This window comes from Aptenodytes patagonicus, chromosome 3 (genome assembly GCF_965638725.1).
Source record: "Aptenodytes patagonicus chromosome 3, bAptPat1.pri.cur, whole genome shotgun sequence".
Taxonomy (NCBI): Eukaryota; Metazoa; Chordata; class Aves; order Sphenisciformes; family Spheniscidae; genus Aptenodytes; species Aptenodytes patagonicus.
Genome location: NC_134951.1, coordinates 103,195,888 through 103,214,005, shown reverse-complemented (window position 1 = coordinate 103,214,005; position 18,118 = coordinate 103,195,888). Strand labels below are relative to the sequence as shown.

The 18,118-nt window shown below is 36.3% G+C and overlaps 1 long non-coding RNA gene across 1 annotated transcript in view; it reads left to right on the top strand.

The window, feature by feature from the left end:
* Window positions 1-18,118, top strand: part of LOC143158478 (uncharacterized) — a 265,171-nt gene that overhangs the window by 103,768 nt on the left and 143,285 nt on the right. The window contains exon 3 of the long non-coding RNA XR_012995010.1: window positions 17,709-17,780. This is a non-coding gene — a long non-coding RNA (uncharacterized LOC143158478). The remainder of the gene's footprint in view (window positions 1-17,708; window positions 17,781-18,118) is intronic.

The window sequence follows — 18,118 nt, the reverse complement described above, 5'->3', positions numbered from 1 at the left end:
TTTTTGTAAGCTAGGTTTGAAATTCTGAAGTTTCTCAGAAACATAACAACAGGCTTTGGTGTTGATGACTTAAGATCACTCGACCCGTTTTACTGAATCTGTTTCAAAATTTCTTCAAGATCAGACTGTCATAAATCAATGAATATTGATTTTTATTCTTTACATCTATATCGATACATACTGAAATATACCCACATACTAATTTTTTTTAATTGAAAACAGGGCACATATCTGGAAGTCTAAAGCCATTCTGTCCATTCAGAGGGTCAAAATGGTAATGGAGCAGTTCTGCTCTTGATGCAATTAAGTGTTATTGGCTTTTTCTCTGACCTGATCTAAGGACCTGAGCACAGAATCCCGGGAGCTTTCAGTTTGGACACAGTATTGTCATTGTCACTATGTCAAGAAGCATGTGTATTACAAGAAGAAAAAGAAATATATAAAATGACAGTTCTTCTTTTGACCTGCTGCTGAAGTACCATGAAGCAAGCTGACTTGGAGACAGGCCTTTCTAAGTGTTTTGCATACATAGACAATTTTGAAATAAGCTAGCATTCCTGATTGAGCAGTGTAATTTTTTTGTGTTGCTATTGGTATATATTTCCTTTGGGGAAAAAAATATACTGTCTTATAATATAACTTATGAATAGATGTAAAAAGATGGTCAGAATATTTCCTCTTCTGAGACTCTCTTCCTTTTAAATTTCCACTGAAAATATTAGTTCTTTCCTTTCTAGTAGTTAGCAAAATTGCAATTAGCATTCATTAATATTCTTAAATCACCAGAAAGAAGGTAGATATTTATCCATACCCATTTTCCAGCAACTATGTCAAGATGCAGTAGTTAAAATAAGCTTCTTAAAAATTGTAAAACGTGCTGCAACTAGTTTCTCACAAATTTCTACTTGTTGAATAATCATCTAACAGTGTTCAGAACAATTGTCTTACCAAAGAAAAGTAAATATCGAAGTGTAACTGATAATGTGCTGAATGACAATTGTCAAACTCTTTTTGAGGAAAGACTTGTCTTCCATCATAGCTGACTGAGCTTAAACAGAGCCCAAGGGGAAAAGTCTGTTGAATTCTCTCTGCGTCCACTGAAGGTTTCTGAAAACAATCTGGAAACTCAAGTTCATACACTAAACCAAATAAGTCTGGATGAAACCCAAAATCAACAACAAAATGCTAAGTATATGGTGTTGAAGAACAATGCCACCAGAGGTAGATGTTTCACATAAAAATGCTGACATTCAAAACAGTGACTGGTATTGTTGGAGTTCAATGACTCTTCCAAATTCTTCTCATTTTCTTTAATTTGATCATTGCATCCATAACTTGGATTCCGTTACCACCTGATTTCTTATTTTTCTACTTTGATTTTCTTTATGGATTTAAGTGCTTTGGGAATTCTCCTATAGCCTAATGGAGAACTACAATAAGAATGTAGTAAATGTAAATGTAATGTAAAACTTCTAGGGGATAACTCTGACTCAAAGGATTTTTAGGTTAACCTAAAAGTTTTCCTCCAGTAAATATGTTATAACCCTGTCATGGTACTGTGCAGTGTGTTTCTGATTAAACAGTTTTGACACCTCGTTTATTTCTGCTATATATGCCATTAGCTCTGTTATAAAATATACTTTGTGTAATTTTTTTTCTTTTATTTATTGTAATGGCAGTGCTCCAGATACTTTTTGGAACTCTTTAGATGTTGCATCTCTCTGTATAGCTTATATTTTTCTCCTGAGAATTGGACAATTCCTACAACGTGTAGAGGGTTTTGTTTGGTTTTAGGTTTTTTGTTTAGACTATTAAAAAAAGGCCTTTCTTCTTTTTGGAATTATTTTTCCTATTTTAGTCCTGATGTCCAATTACAAAGAGTTCAAGGACAATTTACAATGGAACAGATTATTTGTTGGCTTCTAAATTTCACCTTGAATGGAGAAAATTAGTCTGGACAGAGTCCTGGGCAAAAAGTTGTTAAAAGATGTGTTGCATAGTTGAATTGGTTATTGTTAGAAGGAAATATTTTTTTCTGCTTTCTGACTTGCACTGGAACAGAAAGGAAGAAAAGGTATATCCAGTGACTTCAGGTGCTGAGACCAGATGACGCATCATGGATTTAGTAGTATATTAGGACAGTGATGATCTGTGAAGGGCTTAAATTAAGAAGAAATTCCAATTCCTGAATGGGGAAGCAAAGTTGAAAGTTACACAAAAAAAACTTGTAAAAATGTGTGTAATTAGAAAACTTAAGAAGTTTTTAAAGCATTCAGGTCCGATCTGGTTGTCGAAGTGCAAAGGATATTCATATGCAAAAGTATAGCTGTAGCAAAAGGAAAACCCCAGAAGACTGGGGAGAAAAAGAAGTGGAGGAGAAAAAAAAAGATAGATGGCCATGCTTGCAATAGAATGGGAGCCAGATCATGATATCCTGAAGTGTTTATGAAGTTTATGAAACACAGAAGTCTCTGTGTTTATGTGTATGCATTATACTCAAACAATACTCACACTTACCTGTATCAGGATGCATGAAATATGATAGTGTATGCATATATATGTGTGCATTTATATATATGCTTAAGATGTATGTGTGTATAAATACAAAATAATTAAGCTTTTATTAATTGAACATCAATTAAGACTTACTAATACAGAAAAAATCTTAAATGATCATAAATTAGTCTTGGGCAATTGGTCACGTTTTACGATTCATTAGCAAGCGCAACGCAATAAAATATTTTCTTCTTATATTTTGTTACAAATCCTGAGCAATTTCTCTTCTCAAAATCCATTTTTTCCATCAGAATTAGCTCTGAAATCTGCTGTGGGTGTATAATCCAACAAAATGGGTCAAATGGGTACTCTGTGTAAAGTGTCATGTCCATGTCATGCTTAACTTTGGTTTAGACCTCCTTTGAGGTCTTAACTTTGTATTAGACCTCGAATTCAAATGAAACACAGAACTAAAATACTGTCAAAAGTAAAACTAAAAAACAGTAACTTCAAAATGTTTTTCTACGAGAATTGCTGGAATTCTGGATGTTTAGCAAAGACGTATGACTGTACAGTTAAGCTTTATCTTGCTTTCTTTATGTTGTCTGGTAAATTCTGTTTGTTTGAAGACACTTTATTTTTAAACAGTATCAGCAAATACTATGGCCTGCTTGTCATTTCTTTGTAATATTTCTGTAGCAAACATTTAGTTTGATACTGATTAGGTTGTTCTATAAATTTGTAAAAAGAATAAAATAAGATAAATATGTGGCAAATAATTTTCAGTGCATTCCTCAGAGGTCAGTAATTTGTCCTAGAAGCAGGTTTTGGGAACTTCATTAAAAGCTTTTATCTCCCGTAGATTGAAGAATAATGATTGAAAAGAATGTCTGTGCTTATTATTTGTATTCTTCAGAAAGTCTTCATACCCTACAGCTGCAGACTTGAAGTCCTTGGGAAGTGTAATCTGTTTATATGTTGTTATGATAAAAGATTATTAAAAAGAACTTGATAATACAGTTAAGAAAGCGAAGTTACTTAAGACAGCTAAGATGCTAATAGTAACTTCTAACAAGTTGCTGGTATAACTAATTCTAACATAATAATAATCAGTTTGTATTCTGTTAAAAGGTCTTCCTGCCAATTAAAAGCAGTCATTTCCAGACATGATCAGATAGCTGTACTGGGCCAATGGTGTTATGGTGGTTGTATTTCTGTTGCTATGCGTGTCTTGCATACCGTCTGCTGGAGAGCCCTCGTAGGAGATTCTTTGGAATAAACAGAAGATGAGAATAAATCTGGATTTTATTTATTTATTTATTTATTTATTTATTTCAGATTGAATGTTAATGTTGCTTTCACCAGTCACGACATCAGCTTCCCTTTAGCAAGTACTAACAAAGTAAGAACTTCACTGCATTTCTGGAGTTTTTACAAGGATGTGTTTCTTTTCACACTCCTATCGTCTTGACTAGCAGCTTAGAAAATTGGAAGTGTGGTAGGTAAATTAGTCAGAAGAGGCTTGAAAACAAAGTTTTGTGTAAGTTTCTGTAGTCTGTTAGCCTGCCATGATTAAGTTCTATCAGTTTCTGTAGATAATACCATGCAAGAATGTGATGTGTGTATTTCGATACCCACAAGCCCTTGCCTCCCTACTTGGGTCAACAGCAGGAAGGCTTAAGCAGAGGTCCTGAGCAAGTATTCAGCTAATGCCTCTGGATCCATAGCAAGACACTTAAATCTTTCTGAGGCCGGGGTTAGTAAAAGGCAATATCCTACCAGAATCCTCTAGCTTAATTTTTGCTGGAATTCCCTTTCTCCTCATGTCATGGACACATGGAGTTTGCTCCTACCATGCTGGGGTTCTTGCTCCATTTCTGTTCATTGTGTAGCCATTCTTCAAGTGCCCTGCTGGGCAGCATACTCTCTGCACCCTTCAGACCTTCCTGTGGCAGGCTGAGTCTGGACAGGAGCCTGCTACACGTGGTAGCCTTGCATGCAAGAAGCAGAGCAAAGCATGGTCCTTAGTGTTATACCAGGCTCAGGTTAGAGTTGCAAATTATTCTTGTTTGTACCTCACCCAAAGAGCACCTTTTAGGACAAATGACGGAGGAAAGTATGGGAGAACTAGAGGAAGAGGTGCCATTAACGTGGTCAAGCTATATTACTTTTGTTCACAGTTAAATAGCCTTTAATTAATTTGACCACAGAGTCAAGACCATTCTTCAAAGTCTTTTGTGTTACTGAAAACAACTTCCTTTGAAAAGGAAGACTGAGAGGGAAAAGAAAGAGATACTAGTGCTAGTTGGGTAGCCTTTTGAACAGATCTTGAGATAACTCTTGGACAGCTAAAGTGTGCCCACTAGCTCTGGGCTGCTGTAGGGTAGAAGCACGCTGTTGGCTGAGCTGCTGGGTATCCTGGACTCGGTGCCTGAGGAACTGTGCATCCTGACCTGCTCAGAATGATAGATCTAAGTGGCCCTTGAGCCTACTTGTACTTTATCTTGTTCCCATCCTACAGTGAAATGGAAGAATTACGGGGGAACCATTGTTGTTTCTGGCTCATGGATAGCTCCTTGAGCTCCCTATCCACTGAGTTCTTTGTGGTATGAAGTATGTATTATGTAAAGTTCTTGGGGTTTATGATGTGGCATGTAGGATTAATAAGGCTGGACATTCCTAACCTAGGGCATTTTTAGGTATTTGAAGGTTTCTCTTTACTTATTCATACTTTTTCAATAAAAATACAGTTATCATATCAGAAACGTGGTTTCTTTGTTTATTGATCCAGAAATAGACTGTGAAGACATAACTATGGTTTTATGAAGGAAATCACAAATTAATGACAACATTATAAATGCAATTTACTTGACCTGTCTTGTATTACTGTTGCACATTTTATTCGGTTATGTCCAGACCAAAACAACACTAGAGGATTGTTGTTCATGATTATTTCTAAACCAGCAAAAAGAAATAATTGTTTGACATTTAAAGCCATCAACTTTGACTTCCTCAAGACTGTTTATTATATCCTGTAAGATCCTTTAACTTAGCAATAGAATTCTGTACTCTGGATTTATTTTTTTTAATTATTTTTTTTTTCCCTCCGTCTAAACCTGAATGTTATGTTCTTTTTCTGTGCCACATAATAGCTGGAACTTAGATAAAGACTTTGGGAAGTCTGGAGTTCTAGTCTGACCAGAAAAAAACTTGTGTTTTATTTTTTCCTCTTCTAGCTAGACAAAAAGGTGTCATATAAGATGTTATCTTTGACAGCGATGCGCAGTATTTGAAATAATCAGTGGTGTAATAAAATTACTGTGTAAGCTTATAAACTTCAATTACTTTGTACAATTTTTGGTTCTTCAGGAAAGTCTACAAGCTGTTATTAATGTTTAGTTTAACCTGCCATCATGTGCATCAACTAGCAATAGCTTCACGATGCACTAAGTGTGGCAACCATGTAACTGTAATAAGATTCAGAATAAATTCTTGGTTTTCTGATACTTTCATGCACCATCCAACTATTATATAATAACCACGTAAACTAAGAGTTCTGGCAAGCATTCGGAGTCTTAGAAGGTATGAAATATTTTAGTCCTGTGACTAAAGTCAATGACAGCTCTGTCATTTACTGTGGGCTTGTCCAGGAGAGTTGGCCTATATGTAAGAATATAGAGCCTCTAGCTTTCAAATATTTCCTGTACAATCCTAGTAGTAGTTCATGCTTAAAATGTTGTTTACAGCAATTTATTATCGCTATTCTAGTGATAGGTTAGCATTTTCACTGTTTTCCTAGTCAAACCATCAACAGAAATAAAGCTGATTGGATTTCTTTCTTTTTTTTTTTTTGTTTTTAATTACTTTTTAAGAAGTGGGATAGACTCTATAAACATGGGATTGTCAGGAAGGACAGACGTACTTTCTGTGAAATCTTGCAGATTACTTTAGTTTAATTATTTCTGACAGCTTACCTGTCACTAATAGGCTTCTGTTAAGTAAGGAAAAACAAATTTTTCCCCTTTGGCTGCCATGAGAGAGGTCAGGAATGGAATAATTGATGTTTTATGATGCAATATTTTTAAAGGGTTTGTTGTAACAAAGGCAAAAAACATCTGTAGCTGCAGAACAAAGTATAAAAAGTCAGTTCTTGTATAAACTCTGATCTACCCATAGTTGGTCTATTGTAGGGACTAGAAAGCAGAAAATAATACCAACAGTAAAAAACACTACTCAAAATTAAAAAAAAAAAAGTTCTTGGCAGCAAGTTTTCTTAGGCAGCTTGCCAGTATCCTGATTCAGTGTTTATGGGAACATCTTGAAATGACTCCCAAATTAATGACTGTATCTTCCATCACTCCAGTCTGATGTCTGAACATGAGGAGAAATAAACAATAGTTAATGATCTGGAAGCTGCTGGCAGTTACTGTATTAGTTCTGGTTCTTATTTTCACTTACTAACAGCAAACTGTTCTGATCAGATGTTTATCTTTGAAAAACATATGCAATGGAAAATTGCACCTCAGATTGCTATCCATTACACAGTCTCTTTCGCTGGGACAGTTTCATGCAGAATGAAAAGATTTAATTTTGATTTCATAGCTAGTTGCTTTTAAGATTAAAAGGTCTGCTTTAAAATAGACGGTGTTTTTCATTTTTTTTTTTTTTATTCTTTTTTCAGTGAGACACCCTAGGCACCTGAACATACTGTACTGTGGGGTTCCCTTACGAACTCAGCAGGGATACGTGCACAGCTGTGCCAAAATGATTTTTCCTGCCCAATACCATTGGCCAGGCCAAGCTGCTGGGGAGAGGCAATTAGTTTTTTACGCAAAGCAGTCAGATGATAAATTGACGTAAGATTCATGATCTCTCATTTTACATTGAGTGTGCATATATGATGTAAAGGGCTTCTGTGACATTAGCTGTAAATGCAAAACTGGCTTTTTATTTTTGTCCCTTCTGTTTATTTGGGAATGAATTTATTGTTTTGTTGGATAGTGTAATATTTTTTTTTTTTCTTTTTACAAGCTTTTGCAGTCTGGTACAGTATGTAATTGTATGCAGAGGGTAGATCCATGTGATAGATTTCATAATCATGTGATAAATGTTTTCAAAGTCAGTTCTGAATTACCTAATTCTAACATTGGAACCAAGCCTCTCCAGGTCCCTTAGCAGCTTCATAGGCTCACGTGTTTCTGCACAATGCTTTTTATTTTTGCAAAGGAATATTCTGCAGCAGCTGGGGACATAGGACTGCATGGGTGCCTCCATTCGTCAAGCCCAGGCCCTTGGTGTTACAGGCACCATGTTAGATAATTCCTTCCCTGTATTTACAGTGCTGCGTTCTAAGAGTTCTTTCTCCTTTCCTGCATCCCTAAATGTGGAATTATTATCTTTCCTCAGAGATCAAGAAAAATTGTTCATTCCCCTATACATAAAGGCTGCAGCTTTTTCTAATATCCTGTTGGCCAAGCAGAGAGAGGGAGAGAGTGTGCTTTACACTGTCCTCCCTCTTCAAAATACCTAGTTCTAGTCCTTGAAGAAAGACCAAGGATGATGCAAATTATAGAATCATAGAATAGTTTGGGTTGGAAGGGACCTCTAAAGGTCATCTAGTCCAACCCCTCTGCCGTCGGCAGGGGCATCTTCAGCTAGATCAGGTTGCTCAGAGCCCCGTCCAACCTGACCTTGAATGTTTCCAGGGATGGGGCATCCACCACGTCTCTGGGCAACCTGTTCCACTGCTTCACCACCCTCAGCATAAAAAATTTCTTCCTTATATCTAGTCTGAATCTACCCTCTTTTAGTTTAAAACCGTTACCCCTTGTCCTGTCGCAACAGGCCCTGCTAAAAAAATCTGTCCCCATCTTTCTTATAAGCCTCCTTTAAGTATTGAAAGGCTGCAATAAGGTCTCCCCGAAGCCTTCTCTCCAGGCTGAATTATAACATTCTGCATAATTCAATTAAAAAGTTTGTCTTATCTGAAGGTATTGCATATCAAATTTAACATTTGTCTTCTACCGAGTACCCTTCATTTTGACATGTTACTAAGAGACTAGAGCCTATGGTCACGCTGTATTGAGAAATACAATAATACATTTGTTTTTCATGTTGCTGTGGTATTTATATCAATATGGTGTCTTAGAGAAGTTCTAGAAATCCTCATTTGGGATGATTTGTAAAATGCATCATTGCTATGCGTAATTTAGACTTCTCCAGCTAAGACTGATGAAAATCTTTGTTGCATTAGGATATATTAGCTTCTTATATACTTTTCAGCTCTAAATCTATCTGCTGGCTTACTCTCTAATTACTCTCATTCCAGCTCGTCTTAAAAAATTCCCTTACTTCTCCAAGAACTGTTACTATTTTTCTAACTACATTATAAGGAGCTACATCTCTAATGATATGCTTCAAACACTGCTGGGGTGGTTGAAGAAATTGCTAAGTGATTTAGAGAACTGTGAATTTTTTTCTTAATTATTGTTTTTGCTTCTTTGAATACTGTTTCCTGAAATGTGCATATCAGATGTTATCTTCAATTTTTTATTTCTTAGCTTGAGACCCCTTACAGGGATCTTGCTTGCAAACATTGCTAATGACCTCCCAAAACATTTTAATTTCAGAGTTTCAGAACCGTGGTATGCAGTGTATCTAGTCCCACAAGAAAATACAGACTATTTACAGGAAGCTTCCAAAGTAACAAAATGGGTTTTATAACGGTGGCTGCTGAATTTTGAGTGAACATTTGTTCACTCGTTCAATTGTTCAATTTGTTCAAAAGTGAACAAATGAACTTTACTCAAAGTGTAGTTTAGGAAATAAAAATAGAGTTCCCCTGGGGACAAAAATTTGACCATTGTGTGTTGAGTCTAGGTAAAAATTTACCCTGTGTTGAATTCATTGAAATGTAACTGTTTTCTCAGTTGAATGAATGTAAATCTTGACATGAAAGAAATTAGCCTGGACCTACACATGGATGAAAAATGTCCTTTTAAGAAAGGTCTCTTACAACTACTTTAACAAAAAATGAAATTAAGTTTTCAAGAGTCAGCAATTATAGTTTCAGGTATAGAGGAACTCTCATGAAATTAGGGCAGCTTGCCAGACCACAAAGACTTTTCCCATTCTACAGTTCTCCTCTGTGTTAGACGTAGGAGAAGAAATAAGATGTAGCCAGACCTGCAGCTGAATTTAAAAGAGAACTCCTTTTGAGGTTTGGCAAATTTAAGTTAGCTGTAATCACATCAGTCACATTCAACACCTCTGCACTTTCTCATATCTTGTGGTTTAAACCAATAGAGTAGATACTCTATAGATGGTCTCCATAGCAGAAATACTGCATTTTATAGCCATAAATACATCCTAGTCTGCAATTCTGTTCTTTCATCTAAACTGCTTTTATCAACTTCATCCATTTACGCTTGGGACTATATTTGGCAATCATCTCAAAGGCAAGTGGGAAACTGTGCAGTTTGCTGCTTGAGTCCTGTATGCCTGACACAGAAACGAAATAAACATTTCTTACAAAATCACTTTCCAGGCATAGGCACGTTCCTTTTACGCTGTATAGGAAAGGTTTATAGTAGAGTATTCAAGGCATCAGAGTTTGGTATTCTGCTCTGGAGCTACTGGTGTGCATTTACGCTTTCACCTGGTTTTGCACCAGCAGTTCTTTTCAGTTGATCCAGCTGCAAATAGGTGTAAGGAGGTATTTAGTGATTGGCAGGGGAGGGATGAAGAGGCAAGGGTGCCTGGGTACGATGCTATGTTGTATCTTAATAGCTCCAGAAACAGGTCTGTCTTAACTGATCTAGCCCTAGTTTCTTGTCTTTGAGTAGATCTTTCACCTTTTTTATGGATGATTAGGTGCAACGCTCAAAGTTAGATATCCACATTTGAAAACATGAGTTGGTGTCCCACATGAAGAGATGATTTCATAATATAGATGCAGTAGAATTGCTCTGATTATGGCCAGAGATGATTTATGATTTATAATTCAAATTAGTGCACTTTTTCCTTAAGTACAATGGAAGTGAACAACAGATTTTTTTTTTTTTAAATCCAGAGTAAATCCAGAGTGTTTTGGGTTTTTTTTATCCAGAGTAAAGATCACTCTGGATAAGCCTCACACGAAACTATCTGTAGGCAAAAAATGTGCACTCAGTTTTAAAGTTTAACACGAATTAAAAATCAGAAAGGACAAATCATGGCCTATTGAAAGATAAATTTATCTTCATTTCTTGATAACTAGAAACCATATTTGGATGTAAGAACAGTGGACAAATGTAGGCTAACACCGTTCCACCCATTTCACAGTATGGCTCTAGAAATGGCATCTAAATTAGACAAATACGCATAGATTTTGGAACAGAAAGGATCGGTATGTATCATCTACTTGGATCTTCTGCCTAAAACAGGTGAAACAAGCTTGCTTAGTATCTGACACAAGGATCCTAGACCTTCTGTTTAAGCTGTAACACATCTATCTATAAAATGCTAAACCTCAATTTAAAATGGTGGTTGGTGAACTTTCTGCTGTGCGGTTTTAGATAGATTTTTAAATAGCCACGTTTTTGAAATGTGTACCTCATTGTTGGTTTTGGTTTGACCATTGGCTCTATTAGCCCTTTCTCTGGTGTCTGGAGAGCTGTGGACTATTAGAAATTTCCTCACTGTAGATGTCAGTCTCATTACTGCCTTTGGGTTTTGGCTTTGTGTGTGCTTTGCAATTTTGACAGTGCCAGAGTGCCCCCCACCTACTAGGCTGCTTCATTGCTCTAAACACTCAGGAGGTGTTCACCAGTCACCTCTGCACTCTTTGCTGACGAGCAGCTTTAAGGAAAACCTTGAATACAGTTCATAAGTAGTATCTTGAACTTCTACAAGATCTGCTTAAATTTGGCCATAAATATTCCATTCAATATTAGAACAGCACAAGAAACTGTGCAAACATTAGAGTACTTTTTTGCATCAAACAATTTTCCCAGTGTATAATTATGCAATGATCTAAGTAATAAAGTTTTAAGCCGGTACACGCCCGTAACTTCCTTATACTTTTTCTATTAAAACAAAATGCCCTTAAGCATTTCACTTTTGTTTTATATTCACTTCATTTCCCAGAATAATTAAAGCTTAGTCATTCTTTATAATGTCATACAGGTAGGAACATAAGCCTGGTTTACAATCACAAACATAGAGCCAGATAGTACTTTCAGTCTACTTTTGTAATAGTAACAAATTTTCAACAAACTTCTCAACCCTCTGCATTACATAATACAAGAAATTAAAAATTCAGTGTCAGAATGTCCGAGGTCACATTTCTAGTTGTATAAAGAAATATAACTCCCCCAATTTCAGTAAAAAAATGAGGTTACACCAGCTAAGCGTCTGGGTCTGTGCATTTGAGATAACTTTCTATTGTGTAAGCAGTACCATACCACCTAACATTAAGAAAGGCTGAGACAGATAAAACAGGTAAATAAAGAACAGTGACCCTGTTAATGAGACCAGAATTTTAAAACCTTAGTGTTTGCAGGCAGTGCATGAGTGCCCACTGTAGGGTTTGCACTGATGTTTATAAGCCTAATTGCATAAATCTCAGTGCAGGGCTTTGGTTCACGCGAGTCCCAAAGGCAGCTTTCCAGTTTCGTTTTACTTTTTCCCTAGACCGTGATAACATTCTTTCAGGGTTCCCTCTTACATCGTCCAACTATCTTGAAGCTTATCTAGTACTGATCTGTGTCATTTAGGAAATGTTGCTTTCATCTGAGAACTCATAATATTCAGTCAGTGTGCCATTCATAACTAAATAGCCTCTGCTCTTCATTGTTCTTTTAATTAATGATTGTTGATTGGTTTGACTTGCTGCGCATTGTTGCCAGGCATGATCAAAGACAATCCAAGATTAATCTGCTAAACTAGATGTCAGATTAGTAAATTCCTCTGTGCTATTACAAAGATTTTTCTCCCTCAGTAAAGGCCTGTCAGAGGGTGATGGCTTGGCTATACCTCTGACAGGTCAGTCCAAAGGTCAGTCCCTGAAAACATGCACACATTAATGCAGTAAACCGTGATGACTCATTTATATCCAGTTTATAACTCCAGGCACTCTCTTCATGAATGTTAGTCAGGTACTGCTGAGAAAAAGATAATTTACTTTGATTGCTTTTGAATACAGCTGAAGAAAGAATTTATACCCTATCATGTTGTGAATACATGTGGGTTTTTCTCAGGTCAGTAGTGGAATCAATCAGTGTAAGCCGCAGAATAGAGTGTTGTGAGTGTCTTTTCATCAGCTAGCATATCTGTTATTTCTGTGTAACCCCTTTAGCCAGAACTTGGTTGACAATAAGGAGGGCCAGGCTTCAATTTAAAAGAGTAACTAATAAATGGTGGGCTGAAGCCCCAACCATAAACATTCATAAATTTCACTAAACTGGTGAATTCAATAATCTAATGGTATTCAATAATCTAATTTTCTCAATTTATAAACTGTCTTTTATGAAAGGAACCCCCCAAAAAACCCCAAACCAAAAAAAAAACCCAAACCAAAACACCCACTAGCAAAGACATAAACACAGTAACATGCATATAACTATTTTATAACCCCGTCCTTTGGTGCAGCTTTCCTGGAGACCCTTAGTTGCTCCCTGTCTTCTGCAAGAACAACTTGCAGTCTGGGATTGTCAGACCCTGGTAGATAGCAAGGCTAGATTTCAGCTGCTGCTGATCCTGTGGCGCAAGCTGCTTTCATCTGCCTCGGTATGCTAGAAATCCTTCCTTTCTCTGTCTGCCACTTCATTAGCCACTGCAGTTTTGGTGTTCAGCTCTTAGGCAGAAAGCAGAGTTTGAGCTTTAACACAGTCCTTTGGCTTAATAGCTAAAAGATGTTTAAATGAATCTCCTGTTTTCATCCTTTCTTTCATTGATAACATCTGCATCCCAGTGCTGGAAGCTATTGGTTGAGATGAAGGATTGAAATCATTCCCCCCAGCGACATAGATGTAGCGGGTTGACTGGGTTTCTTTCTTCCACTTTATGAAATGCTTCCTTATCTCCAGAAATACCTTTTTAGCAGAAGAAAATAAATAGACGTGTTTCAGGCCTGCCCACTGAGCCCTTTCATTTGTCTCATTTTGACCATGTTATCAACAGAATGATTCTCCATTTTGGCCTCTTCCCCAGTGTAGAATGGCTTTCATGGCGCTGGCAGCATTGACGCGTATGGCTGCTTTTGCTGGTAGACCTCTGCCACAAAGTGTATACCTTACCTAGTTTTGCTTAAATTTAGGGTTGCTTTTTCTTTCTTCTTTTTCCTTTTTCTGTCTGAGTGCTTCTGTTTCATGACATTACTGTCTCCAGTAGTCAGGATAAACAGGGATCTCTCAGATATTTTTATTTAAGAGATCCCAGGCTAATAATCACAGGCAGATATCAGTATTTTAAGAATGTTTTCAGAGTTCATTTGTGACCACTGTATCTTTTGAGTTGGTTGATGTTTAGTTAGGGAAAGCTTTTACTGATTCTGCATATAACTGAATATTTGAAATGCCACAGTGTTCTTCCCTAATTGCTTTTGCTATTAGTTCATCACACATGGTCAACAGATTAAATATCATTATTTCTATTAAATGATCATAAAATGTTTACTTTTCAGTTTAGAGGTCAAGGAAAAAAACCTGTTAGCTCAGGATCTGTCAAGTTGCACACCTCAGTTGCCTTTTAAACTTCTAGACTGTTACTCATTTTTCCTCCTACTCATTGAATAATTTCTGTATATGTTCATTTTTACAGCCTAATTAGCTTTCTACCATGAATAAAAGATGTTTTCCAAAACATTGGAGTAGGCAATGGATTTATGAAGTGGCAAAAAATGTATAAAACATATATGTCTTTTTTGTAAGGCAATGGATGGCTCAGGCTGATGTTGAAGGAACACCGTAGGTGGAAAAGTGGAAAAGAAATTACCACTTCTTTCATGTTTTTAATTTATGGCAAAGTTACTTAATAGGAAATGTTGTTTCTCCAGACAATTGTTGATTCTCTGCTGGCAGAGCACTGTTGTTTGCTTTTGTTTGTTTGATGTCAGTCCATAATCCACAACACAAGTAGAAGATTTAGCTCGTTCTAAAATCGGAAAAGAGCAGTATCATCTCCTGACATATTTTTTTACAGGCCACAGTATTTCCACAGGCCATACTACTTAAATGCTCCAAGGATAGTATATGGTTTCCTGTAAATCTGCAAACTGAACTGAGGTCATTTTGCACCTGAACTTTTCCAGGCATGTCAGCAGATTGCTGTAGTTTCCTTAAGACAAAAGAAAAAGCAGAGCAGCTGAAAAGAATTAATATTGAACTTGACACATCAAAAATGTAATTTGTCACTTGTGATTAAAGCCTTTATCTTTAGTTCTATTTTTATATTCATCATGGGTCTCCCTTAGCTATCATTAGGCTCCACATGGTTAGAGTTAGTCTGACCTTTGATCCATCACCATAGACAAAGGGATCTGTTGCTGCTAAATTGGAGCCTGAGCTAGTCAGCAACAGTATAGATCAACAAATGTAAGCTTGGTTAATAATAATGATCAGCTTAGCTACTCTGATTAATTTTTAAGTCTATGTGGCTAATGTAGATGCTGATCTGCAAAAGAAATATTAGATTCATAACAAAATTTAACATTAGAAATTCACATCGTGGTAATTTGATCTGATGTGAAAAGTAAAGATGGTGGAAGTGATATATATTTTCAGTATACTTGTACACTATTCAGTTGAGAAAATAGTGACAGTTTTACAAACTTTCTATTGTTTTTCCCTTTCTCTGAAGCCTTCCAGAAGTTTGCTGATTGCCACAGATATTGTGGTTGCCTATTTTCTAAGCACAAGGAGCTGAAATGTTTGACACATCACTGTCCTACCACCACATTATCCTCTTGCTTATCATTGTAAACCCATTCTGTCATACTGTATACAAACTGAAGCAATGCATAAAATATGATAAATGAATGTTTTCATTATCGGCTATGTCTTTTTTTCAGTACAGGCATGTGTAGCTGAAAGCCGGCAATATTTTTATGGGTGACCATAAGTGGTGTCTTTTCAGAAGGAAACCATTATTTAATTCACTGTTTAGTCACACAGAAAGGCTCAGACTGCAGTAGTAAGTCGCACTGCCTGTTGTTTAAACTAATTTCAGTATCTCAGTTAAACCCAGAGTATCTGTTCTGTGGTGCAGTTTATTGTGGATGTGACATGAAACTCTATTTCCTCACCCTGTGTGCTTACTGAATATGTCCCGTTGCTTTCCACAATAATAAAATCCTAAGCCAAGCCCTAGCTTGGTCTCTGTTAAGTAAAGCTCCTTTGTGAATAGAGTGAAGACTATTAGATTTGTAGTCCTATTATTAAGTATTTTTGTGGTAACAACTTCATTATTCTAAGGTCATTAACACACTTCCTCTTTTACTGCAAGTGACTGTGGGTTAAAGTAATTATTTTAGGCATCTATATTTTGTTTATCAACATCTGATCATAAATAGCTTGCAGTTTCTGGAAGTGGGAACAATAGCTAGCAGAGAGTTATTATCCAGAAGACAAGTTTCCCCCCTTACACTGGCTTCAGCAAACACCTCCATGCATGAAGCACTGTTTAGCGTGGAAGTGCTGATGACTAAACCTTTGAATCTGAGCGTATAAAGACTGAAAGCACCGAAGCACCGTTGTGTTTCCTGGATGTAAGTAAACACAGGTGCTATTTTTTCAGCAGTTACCCCTGCATTGAGCCACATAGCTTGCCCCTTGCTATAAGGTGCATCAGCAAGGATCTAAGAACATTAGGCTATGTCACCCTGTCCTTTGGCTCCAGCAGTTAAGAAATAATTTACTCTTGTTTTAGGTTCATTTTGGTAGTTTGTAAATAGGTTCCAGTGTCAAATTTACCTCATTGATGTGAATCTCCAATTCTTCTTGTTTAAAAGGGAGACATACAGCACTGATACACAAAAAATTGAAAAATATTTATTCTCTGTGACCTTTAGATTTTTGTTTGTTTTATGACTTCCTGACTCTGTATTTGTGTGGCAGCACCTTTTCCCTTTACTTATGCATTAGTTTCTTTGGGAACATTGCTCTGAGCAAATCAGTGCATAAGTCAGTATTTCCACCATGTCTTGTATCAAAGCAAATAACTTGGAATGACTTGGTGTAAGGTCTAGTTTAATCTTCAGACGTCCCAAAGAAGGCCAGTGAGAATTTAGAGTGAGGGCAAGGAATGCAGGTTTCTGACACATCGTAATACTGTGACAGCATTTTAAACTATTATTAGTAATTTTGATCAAAATCCTATAGGATTTTTGTCATCCACTTCAATAGGCCAGGCTCTTTCTGACTTTTTTGGGTTTTGCTCTCTTTTTTTTTTTTTAACTTATTTTTATTTTATTTTATTTTAGGTATGGTAGAGCTCTCTTTTTATAGCTTGGTCCCACAGCCCTCACAAAACCATAGGACTTCTTCAGTAATGGTTCTGCACTTTCTTGCTTGCAGAAGTACTGTTGGAGTGTTTTAGCCATTTCTGGATAATACCATGCCATATAAGAGTAATGGAAAAATATTACAGCATAAGAAAATTTCTCCTTCTGTGATGAAAATGCTGTCCATATGGAAGGAGAATGAGTTTAAGACTTCAATATCAGACCCTAATCCCATCCTACTTCTTTCCCATGCTGCTGCTGTCCTGGTTTTTGGTTTGTGGTTCTTGTATCTTTTCATGAAAAATCAGTAGTGTTAATAGCTATTTGACAAAATGTAATTACTCACCACTGAGTTATTTAATTTTTATTAATGAGATTTATAAAATCACCTGATTTTATAAATCACCTTTCCTCTGTACACTCCCCACCTTCCCCCACAAAAAAACCCCAATAAACAAACATCAAGAAAAGACATTGTCACACTTGTCTCTCCTGCATTTTGGATAATTTAATGTTTTGCCGTTGTGGACCCAAGGTGATAGAGTTTCTACTCTCTAATGTGTAGTAGTGCCGCAGAACCCAGATAGCTCTCCATTTCACCATTTATTTCACACACTTTTCCATTAAAGTTAAGGAGACTTCCAGTTCATTTTTTGTTACTGTAGGTTTTAAGTCTATTGCATGTTATCAATAAACCTAATTTATATATTTTTTTTTTAATTTTTTTTTTTAGGTCTTCCGCTGAGCCTGTTCCCTGCTTCTGTGAGGTCAGTGCTGACACCAATGAGACAATTGGAGAAATAAGGTACTATTTGATATTTTATTGCTCTCTAAAAGATGGTGTACTTTAAGTTTTCATTATTTTATATTACTTAAGAAATAAGGCTTAAGCAAGTTATTAATGAGAAAAAAATCTAAGTAAAAAGAGAATGGTCAGAGTATATAATTCTTATCCATTCCAGTTTTACCAGTGTTAGGCCTTATACAAAGGTAGTGTTTGCCACATGCCACTATGGTTGCAAAAAATATTATGCAGAGAAGCACCTAATGAACAGTAAAGCCAGCTAAGCAATTTGTTTTACAATTTTCAGCATATTCTTATTATTCAGGTACAATAAGTAGTCAAAATTAACCTAAAAGTTT